The 11506-nt window shown below is 31.4% G+C and overlaps 1 pseudogene; it reads left to right on the forward strand.

Annotated features, from left to right (window-relative positions):
* Positions 1 to 238: 238 nt before the first annotated feature.
* Positions 239 to 10071, forward strand: LOC113750282 (annotated as a pseudogene).
* Positions 10072 to 11506: the final 1435 nt, after the last annotated feature.

Consider the following 11506-nt stretch of genomic DNA (forward strand, 5'->3'; position numbering starts at 1 on the left):
GTATTGAAAATGAAAAAGATACAAGAAGAAAAAACGAGAGTTTTTGGAGAAAATGAAAGAAATTGAACGGATCATGTTTGATCAATGTTTTTGAAAATGGTAGAGTATTAAAATATACCAAATCACATACAATGTTTCTATATGGCTGACCTTCTCCACGCGCTTTAGGACTACAACATAACCGGTCCGTTAGCACCTTTATTTTCAAATATACGTGTCATACTCTGCTCCTCTACCTATGGTAGGAACGGTCAATGCCCTTCCCACCATAAAGGTTTCCCCAGGGGAAACCCCAGGTATTCAGTCTAACGTCACATCAATTCAATCCGGAAAACATTTGTAGCAGCTGAGAAGTCTAAACTTGTGGGGCCAAGTTAGATAATGAAATCATAAAGTGCATAAAATTGATTTGAAGAAAGAGCAAAATTATTAGCCAATGGCTCAGTGGCCAAGTCCCTCCTTGGACCCCTCACCTGCAGCGAAAAAAATTTAAGAGTTGTGCCATAACACTCTTTTTGTCTAGTTGGATCTGTATATCCATTAGCCCCCACCACCGCTCGATAACCACCTCTGTAGGGATGGAAGTCGTGTGAATGGTGGGTTAATATTGGGGACAATTTCAAAAACCTCTTACTTTAGATTTATTATTTTGCAATATTTAGATCCAATCAACAATTAAAAAATAATATTAGGAGAGAGAAGATATTAATATGATTTCACCATCGTCTCTCGTCTACTAAATTGTTTAATTAATCTGATACCAACCCAAATATTAAAGAAAACACTAGATTTGCTGTTTATCATCAGGATTTAAAATCATATATGGTATCAAAATAGTATATCATTTTATATATCACTTAATGTAAGATTCAAATTACTCTTTTTAATTACGAATCCACTGTCAAGCATGATCAATAACAAATAATCAAAAAAATTTGCAACTAAAATATTATAAGGAATGAACTTTAACACAATAAAATCTCAATAACTAATCTTAATATGCTGACAAGAATATTTATGATGTTAAAATTTGTTCTCTATAATATTTTAATTTGCAATTTTTTTATTATTTTTTGTTGATCACATTTGACAATGGATATGTAATTAAAAAAGTAATTTAGTCCTTGTATCGAGTGAAAAATATAAAATGATATACTATTTTTTGATGGTATATATAATTTGATTCCTAATGATAAACAGCAAATTTGAGTAATTTTTTTTAATGTGTGAGTTGATATTAAATTAATTAAATAATGTAATAGATGAACGACATTGATTGAACTATGTTATCTTCTCTCTCCTAATATCACTTTTTAATTATTAGTTTGACCTAAATGTTATAAGATAATTAACCTCAAGGGAAGTTAATATAATTTTTGAAATTTGGAGGAAAGCTAGTGACATAGTCAGAAACCACAAAATTATCCCTTAAAAATTTGACAGAACCTACAATGTACGGAAGATTATTCTTGAGACCATTTGGTGAAACATAATATGTAAAATTTGCTTTAAATAATTGACAGGAGCTGCCATGTGAAACATTATGTTACACGTTGTGGAATAGATAGGCCCTTTCTATGCCTCTGTTCGAATTAGCTGTTTTTGGAGTGATTTTGAAAAATTTTACTGTAGCAGAATTTTTAGAGTATTTTTTTAGAATATATTTTGAGATATTTAAGAGTAGCAGAGTTTTTAAAATATATTTTAAGAAATGCTTCTATTTATTATGTGCGTTCTACAAAACCCTTTACCTTGAGTACATTAAGGTGCATTACGAACATTGTCAGAAACTTCACGCCTTTACCTTGAGTGCACAAATCCTCCAAGCATGATTTACTACGGTTTTCATGGGCTCCCAAAATTGGTCGCACTGGGAATTGGTGTTTCCCCGTTATAAAAAATTAATTGAGATGATTTTAGAAACCTCTTAAGAGGTTTTGACTATTTCACTGACTTTTGTTCAAATTTTAAAAATTACACTCACATTTCTTGAGTTTTGACTTATTGTCTAAACCTAACATTTACAGATTTTGCATTGCTGGCCAAGGGACGGCCATATGTCGTTTGGGCCACAACCGTCTATGTCCATCCTATTCACACAAAAAGCACAACCAACCCAACAAACAAAAAAAGACTGGTTTTGAGGGGTATGGTGCCAATTTGCTATCCAAGAAGAGAAGAATGAGGAGGCATGGTGGAGAACCAAATAATTAATCACGGGTCTATCTAGGAAGGTGTTCACATTTTGAAAAAATAATGTTAATTAAGAAAAATATATAAATATAAAATAGAATAATAATTGTTAGTTTGAATTCATATGATAAGTTGGGTATGATCTAAGTGTACTAATGAGTATCAATTGGATATTCATTAGAAAAATTCATTAACTATTGGTTAGAAAAGCATATTGTGTCTTAACTCTAGAAATGAACGAGTTTAATTCTGCTCAACCTACTGGTCCCTCCTCTTAATTTGATTTTAAAAAAATCAGACATATATAGCTTCCTAAGGCCAGAAATGGCTTGTGGTAGAGAATTTCCAGTATTTTATTTATTTATTTTTTTTGGACAAAGTATCATTTTAGCATTAATTCTGGAATTTGGGGCAAGCTCTGGCGTTGGTAACGACTCGAGCAATGAGCTCCCCTATTCCATGTGGAATTTGATCAAACAACTTGAGGAATGAGCTCTCTTTTTCCCACAATAAATACGCAAGCATTTAGCTCAAAAAAATTCAGGTGGCATTTGGTTCGTATGTTGGAATCGGATTCGGATTTAGAATCATTCATCTTGGATTTGAAATGGAGTCAATCATTCCAATACATCTATTTAATTCGGTACGAGGAATGTATATTATTACTATAGTTGATGTTTGATTCGCTGGCTCTTTGTAAATGGGATATAAGAAATTTTTACTAATTAAATAAAATATTATATATATAATTAAATATAATTATACAAATGTTATAAGATAAATATATAATTATAATTATATAATACATATAAATATTAATTATAATAATATTTTATATAATTATAATGTTTATTATATATTATTATATTCATAATAATAAATATATATATAAATATATAATTTATTAATATTATATACACATATATATTTTAATTATATGCACATATAATATATATTTATAAATATACATATATAATATAAATATATTATTATACAATATTAATAAATTTATAACATATTGTATCAATATAATTATGTTTAATTAAATAATTATAATATATATTTATATAAAACATTATATAATTAACTAATTTTATAATAAAATATATAATTATGATTATAAAATATATGTAAATATTAATTATATTAATATATAATTATAAAGTATATTATATATTAATTATAAATTTTTGTATATATTATTATATTTATAATAATAAATATAATTATAATTATATAATATATTATTATATACACATATATAGTATAATTATATGCACATATAAATACATTTATAAATATATATAAATAATATAAGTATATTATTATATAATATTAACAAATTTATAATATTATTATATAAATATAATTATATTTAATTAAATAATTATAATATATATTTTTGTAATATATAATATATGTGTATATAATAATTATAAATATATTATATAATTATACTAATATTATAACAAAATATATAATTATAATATATATTATATACATAATTATATATGTATGTACATAATTATATATTAATTTTTTAATGGGTGGCGAGACAGGCTCCATTTTTAAATGGGAATCAGACTTGGGGTTTATCCAAAACCCTCCAAGTTATTAGCGAATTGAGAAATTCTAAATTTTTAGATATGATTCCAAAATTTCGATTTCCATAGGAGTAATCCAAATAACAATTAATTATGGGGTTTATTCCAATTCTCCATTCGATAACCCTCTTACAAATGCCACCTCAACTTCTGCTACATATCTATTACACCTTTTTGTTACCGCCTTCATGAAAGATTTGTCCAGTGGACGAAGAAATGAAGAACTTCCAGCGTTTTATACTTTAATTTTGGACAGATAATTGAGAAGAAATCACAGCATCGATGGTTAAAATCTGTCAATTTGCTTTAAAAAATTGACAGAACCTGCCATGCGCTGAAGATTATATTTGAGGACCACTTGGTGAAACATTATGTTACAAGTTGAGGAATAGATCGGCCCTTTCAATATATTTGCATAGCCTCTTCTTTGGTTTTTTCTTTGCCATCACCCCAATTCCTAACTTGTGACTGCTCTGTAATAACGTGTCTTTTCCTTTGCCATCAACCCAATTCCCAACTCGTGGCTGCTCTGTAATAACTTACAATTTGTCCACTCAAATCCCCCGGCAAGAAGAATGGTTTCCATTGCTCTTTTGGAGAAGAAGCCCCGCCTGCATAACAGCTCCAGCTCAGGGCCACATTAAACCCATGCAAAGCTAGCCAAGCTCCTCCACCAAAAGGGTTTTCATATCACCTTTGTCAACACAGAATTCAACCGCAGGCGCTTACTAAAATCTACAGGTCCTGATGCCCTCAATGGATTGCCTGATTTCCAATTTAAAGCCATTCCTGACGGACTTCCTCCTTCTGATGTCGATGCTACCCAAGATATTCCAACCTTTTGTGAATCTATTAATAGAAATTGCTTAGGTTCATTTAGGGAGCTACTCGCCACACTCAATTATACCTCTTCCCCAGAGTGCCCCCGGTTTCTTGCATAGTTTCCGATGGAGCAATGACATTCACTCTAGCAGCTGCTGAATAGTTTCTTGAATAGTTTCTTGCATCCCTGAAGTTCTTCTTTGGACCGCCAGCGCATCTTCCTACTTGGCGTATTTCCAGTTTGCCAAGTTTATCGAAAAGGGTATCATACCACTCAAAGGTACGACTAATTTTTGATAAAAAAATGTTAGTTCAAAATTTTTCGAGGTCATTTATTTTCTTCTTCCATGTATTTCTGGAATTAAAAAAAAAAAGGAAAGAAATAGCTTGAACAGTTACTGCTTCTTTCTAAAGTACTCTGGACTCATTTGACAACAATATTCTTGCGTGGTTCACTGCATTCTACTCATTGGTGGAAGCAAAACATTGACTTTTGTGGGCAAAAAATTTCATTTCATGTAAATAATAGAGTGCGAGATGATTTTTTTTTTTTTTTTACATTTTAACTTTGAGTGGGTCCAACCCCTTTCTCCTTGCAAGTTCTATGATCCGGATATTTTGGTTGTAAAACATTTGTGGCTTGCAGATGCTAGTTACTTGACAAATGGATATCTAGACATTGTTCTAGATTGGATTCCAAGATGAGAAGGTACAAGTTTGAAGGATCTTCTAAGTTTCTTAAGAGCCACAAATCCAGATGAATTTATGCTAAAATACATCATGCAAGAAACTGGGAGAGCTCGAGAGGCTTGTGCCATCATTATAAATACCTTTCAACAACTGGAACAGCATGTATTACATGCACTTTCATCTTATCTTCCTCCGATTTATCCCATTAGGCCGCTAAACATCCTCGATAATCAAGTTAAGATAAGAATTTGAAAGAAATTGGATCAAATCTTTGGAAAGAAGAACCTGAATGTCTGATTCGAAAGATCCAAACTCGATGGTTTATGTCAACTTTGGAAGCATTGCTATTATGACACCTGAGCAAATAGTCGAATTTGCATGGGGACTTGCTAATAGTAAACAAGACTTTTTATGGATTTCAAGGCCTGATCTTGTTTCAGGCGATTTAGCTATTCTTCCGAGTTAGTTTCTTGAAGAAACCAAGGAAAGATGCATGTTTTTTTGTTAGGAAATTGGTTTAATTTGTTCTAGATAGGTTTCTTAATTTGTATGGAAGTAATTAATTTTCTAACTAGTTTTAATTACTTAAAGCAGTAAGCAGTAGGCAAGGAAATTCCTAGTTTGTTTAGAATTTAGAAGTTATTTCCTATTCTGTACAAGTTTAAGAATTAGCATTGGTTTCCTGTTATTATTTGGTTTTTGGCTAAATAATATTCGCTATTAATAGGTGAGTTAGCATACTGTAAAGTGACACATAATGAACATATAATGACGACATGTAACCTTATACATAGGATGAGAAAAGATTCTTGGAAGACGAGAAATAGTATATAAGGGTTGGATTTGGATTTAAATTGTATTCTTATATAGGGTTTTTCTCTCATAATAAAGAATGGATATTCTCTCTGTGAATATAGGTTTAATGATGAATCGAACCACGTTAGATATTGCATGCCGTTTATCTTTCATACTTATGACTTATTTATCACTAAATTGTTGTATATTTGATATCTCAATTGTTGTTTGTTCCGCGTTTGGATCCCAACAAGTGGTATCAGAGTTTGATTGTGAGATTGGGTTGCTCACAAACACTTGAATCTTAACAAATTGGTATCAAAGCGGGGTTTATGGTTGGATCCTGGTTGATTATTGAGATCAAATATATTAGTGTCGGTTGCCAATTGAAGAATTTAATGAATGATATCCTTGTTTCAAGGGTTTGACAAAAAGCATTGGGGGTGAAAAATGAAAAGTCGAAAAACATGAAAACACTTGATGGTGAATTTAGTCAGGTGATTCAAGAGTCAAGAAAAATGTGAAGTCCAATATTAATTTTTGACATGAGCCGGTGGAGATGTTCTCGCAATTCTAACGGTTGATATGTCATCCCAAATGATTTTTTCTTATTTGGATTATGTTCTTTAAGTGGCGTGACATGTGTTCTAAAGAAACGAAGGGATCTAATTTTCAAACACAAGAAGACTCTGATGGCTACGAGTTTTATGTAATAGGTGGAGTATTGAAAACCACACTTGGCAAGACAGTTCTAAGAATAGGAAGAAGTATGGTGATTTTACCGTTTGATTGTCTCAACGGTTAGAAATATAACTCACAGAATGGGATTTCGAATTGCAAGTGGTGGGGAGAAAAAATTCTATGAAGAGAGATGGTAAATTGAGACACCTTCTCACGAGTCAACAGGATGTTGGGTTTAGAGTAACTACACTTATTCATTTGTCCATTGAATCAATTGAATGTCAGGACTATATTGATTCGGATGTGTGTTTGATAATTGAAGGCAAATGGTTCTTAAAAGAAATATCGTACGAAGTGGAGATTTGTAGGAAATTGATTTAATTTTTTTTGGTAAGTTTCTTAATTTATGTTAAAGTAACTAGTTTTCTAATTGATTTTAGTTACTTAAAGTAGTAGTCAAGAAATTTTCTATTTTGTTTAGGATTTAGAAGTTATTTTCTATTTTGTACAAATTTAGGAATTAGTATTGATTTTCTGTTATTATTTGATTTTTGGCTAAATAATATTTTTTATAAATAGATGGGTTAACATATTACATATTGATGCACAATGGGCACACAAGGATGACATGTAGCCTTAAACATAGGATGAGAGCACTTGGGATCCTCGGTGACATGAATCCAATGCCACCTATAGTATTGTGCCACTTGGCCTATTATTATTTGCACTTTAATTTTTTAATAATTCAACTTGGTTTGGTTTAACACAAATTTTCTCTATCCTCTAAAACTTTGAACCAAATTAACCAACCGGTCTAATTCCATTACCAATATTTTTGTACAGCAACCACTCAAGATCGGTTCCTTTAGGAAAAAGAAAAAAATAACCCTAAACAATTGCTTCCAAAGTCCAAGCCTTTTTATCGTTGATTGCTTAGAACAATCAACCGTAGCCTAATAAGCTAAAACTGCAGCGGCCGACTATTGAAGCAAATTGACTACAAAGATTCAGGAAGTACTCAAATTAAAGTCCAACCATCCCTAGCTTTCTCCAGCAAAGAACAAACCAAAACGTTTCACATTATTCAGGTAATTATCCAACCTTGCATCCGGTTTAAGTCTTGAGTTTTTCAGCTTTGATTTATTAAATCAATATCACTATTTGCTCCATGATCTTGATTTCGAATTTCAATTTTTTTAATATTAAGAAAGTTAGGAAATAGACAACAACTCGTAAGTATTTTAACAACTCATAAGCAATATCACCCTACCTTATGTTATGCAATTTTATATCTTCATTTTCAATTTCCATTAAAGTGAAATTTACATTGAATTGTGAGTTTGGAAAGATTAAATATTAATTGAGTGGTCAAATTGACTACTTACACACTAATTGTAATATACCTGGAAAATAAGTTACTTTGTGGGATTAAAAAATTATTCATTATTTCAAGAATTGTTATAAATTTTACTAATGTACCAAATTAAAAAAAAGATACAAGAAGTAACAAATAGCTTTTCTGACTAGTTGCAAGTAGTAGTAGTGAACAAGTAGAATTGGAAATTCAACTATTTTAATAAATTATTGAGGGAAAAAATTTGCTTACATTTTTTCCTTATTGAACTGCAATTAACTTGCATGAAATTCTTAAAACATGCATGTACTGATCTTGAAAACATGATGATTAAATCAAAAGTAATCTATTATTTTGTTTGTATAGTTGTACGTCAAATGTGTGTTCTATTGCGACCTGGAACATTGCCTTCTTGCATTTCACGTTTCGTTATATGTCAAATTTGGAGCTTTTGACCTTAGTTGTCATTTATAGGTGGTTTAGTTGTCATTTTTAGGTGATTTTTGTTGACACGGGATTCCAGGGTTGTTGAAAGGAAAAAGCCCGGAAAAGCAAAAACAAGAAAGAGCTTCCAGTGGGTCAAGCGTTAGAGCAAGTCTTGCTTGTGTCACGACTCTTAAAAGGTTGCAGGATATGGATGCTAAGGCTTCTATGGAAACTGAGGTATCATTCTGTCGCAGGTTGGATTTTGACAAGATAGATCAAATTACCAATGATGAGGTTTCCACTCCACCAGTTTTAAATGTGATAAAGGATATAAATAAAATTCATACATTGATTCCTTTTGAACTAATTCCGAAGATGGGCATGGAATTTGAGAGTGAAGAAGATGCTTATAATTTTTACTTAGCATATGCAAAGGAAGTTGGTTTTGGAATCAAAAGAAGTAGCTTCCACAAAGATAGTAATGGTAAGCTCATGGATAGGGTATTTTGTTGTAGTGCTGAAGGAAAACGAGGAAAGGATAAAAGAGATCTCAATGTAAGAGCCCCTCGTCCTGAAACACGATTTAATTAGAGGTGGCATTGAATTGGCATTGAATTCATGTCACCGAGGATCTGAAGTGGGATGAGAGAGGGTTATTGGGAGATAAGAGATAGTACATAAGGGTTGAGATTGGGTTCAAATTATATTCTTGTATAGAGTTTTCCTCTCATAATAAAGAATAGGTGTTCTCTCTGTGGACGTAGGTTCAACGATGGAGTCGATTATGTTAAATATTTTATGTCGTTATCTTTCATATTTGTGGTTCATTTGTCATTAAATTATTGTGTCTTGATATTTCAATAGTTATTTGTTCCGCACTTGAATCCCAACATGTTTGCAAGTTGGTGCTCTCAAGAGAAAGTTCTTAAGCACCCTTTTGTCGGAGGATTCTTAACTCATAGTGGATGGAATTCCACGATTGAAAACATTAGCTATGGGCTGCCTATGATCTGTTGGCCGTTTTTCGCTGACCAACAAACTTATTGCTGATTTTGCTGCACAAAATGGGGCATTGGATTGGAGATAGACAATAATGTTAAGAGGGATGATGTTGAAAGGCTTGTTACAGAGTTAATGGTAGGAGAAAAAGGCAAGAAGATGAAGAGAAAGGCCTTGAAGTGGAAAAGATTGGTGGAAGCAGCTACGCAAAAGGTTTACTTCAATCTTGAGAATGTGATCAATCAAGTGCTTCTCAATCCAAGACACTAGACACGTTAAAGTGAATGTATCCAAATTATTCTCATGCTTAGCTTATTGAATTTGAGACTTGGATACAGATATTGTTGGCCTTGTATTGCGCGCATCGCTGTAACGTTTCTTCGGTCCTTTTTGCATTTATTTCTTTGTTGGTAGTTTGGTTGAAAATGTAATTGAATCGAACTCCAATTCTTTACAAGGTAAATTTTTGTGAAACGACGGCCTATGTCAGTTTACTTGGAGTTAAAAATGTGCAAATTCATTTTAAATCTTCTATTGCTTTAAGGAGAGGAATTAGCAGAACGAAGGCTAATTGGTTTGATATCGTACTGCATGGGATTTTAATCGGCTTTTTCCTCTGTATAGGTTTTTTTGGTCTGTGTATTATTTAGCCGTTTTCTTTCCTCTTTTGAGTGTTGAGTTCTGATTGCAGCTTTGAGTTGCTCGAACAGGCTTGTGCATTGTATTGAGATATTCCTCCTTTTTTCACTGCTTTGAGATATTTCTTTTTGGGAAAATGACCGGTTTCATCCCTTACATTTCACAAAAATATTCTTTTCGTCCCTCACTTTTAAAACGAAGCAATTTGGTTCCTGACATTTAAAAATTAAACCTATTACATCCTTGAACCCAATTATCAATCTGAATCAAACCATCTATCAATTTAATTACAAATTTTGAGGGGTATAATTTGTAGATCACTTGACTAACTCAACTTGATATTCACGTGAAGTTTAATGAACCCAAAAATAAAAAATAAAAAATTATAACATCTAAAAGAAGAATTAATATTTCTTACAATGTCATTGTATACACTGATGGGTTTATGTACCTGCCACATCATTTCAATTTAAATTTAAACGCCACATTTTGTATTTGTGATATACATCTAGACTCGCAAGCGTATATACTAACGGTACATGAAAAGATTTACCAAAAAAAAAAAACTCTATTATTTCAAAACAAAGAATGACCTTTTATGATCTTATACTTTTTATTTTTTTTGGTTCAATAAATGTCATATGAATATGATGGAGTTGACGGAATGATCTATCAATTCTATCTCCGAAATTTATCACTGGGTTATTGGATGGTTTGATTTAGATTGATAATTAGATTCAGGGATGTAATAGGTTTAATTTTTAAATGTCAGGGACCAAATTGCTTCGTTTTAAAAGTGAGGGACGAAAAGAATATTTTTGTGAAATGTAAGGGATGAAACAGGTCATTTTCCCTTTCTTTTTTTCTTTTTAAATAATGGTCCTCTAGTAGGGGACTCTAATGGCCAATTAAGTTAGCTAAGTTGGTTAGATATTTCTCTTTGTAAACTTTTTTTATGCTTATGCTGTAATAGAATAAGGCTCAACCTTAAAAAATTGAAACAAAAAATAAAAAAAAAAGGGCAAACATAAGACTCTCATGGAGTTATTGAATTGAAAATTTGTCTAATTTAATTTAATTAAATAATTCAGTCCACATGTTTTGAACATATAGAGAAGCAGGAGGTAGTACGAACATTTAGAAAGAGTTTAATTTGATGAAAATCTTCTTGGTGGTTTCTTGTGCTTTGAATTGCACAATAATTCGATTGAGAACACGTTTGATAAAACTGAAATTTGCAAACTAAAATTTGAAATTTGAATATATTATATTACTAAATTATTAAATATTAATATGATATATT

Source organism: Coffea eugenioides, chromosome 10, assembly GCF_003713205.1.
Source record: "Coffea eugenioides isolate CCC68of chromosome 10, Ceug_1.0, whole genome shotgun sequence".
NCBI lineage: Eukaryota > Viridiplantae > Streptophyta > Magnoliopsida > Gentianales > Rubiaceae > Coffea > Coffea eugenioides.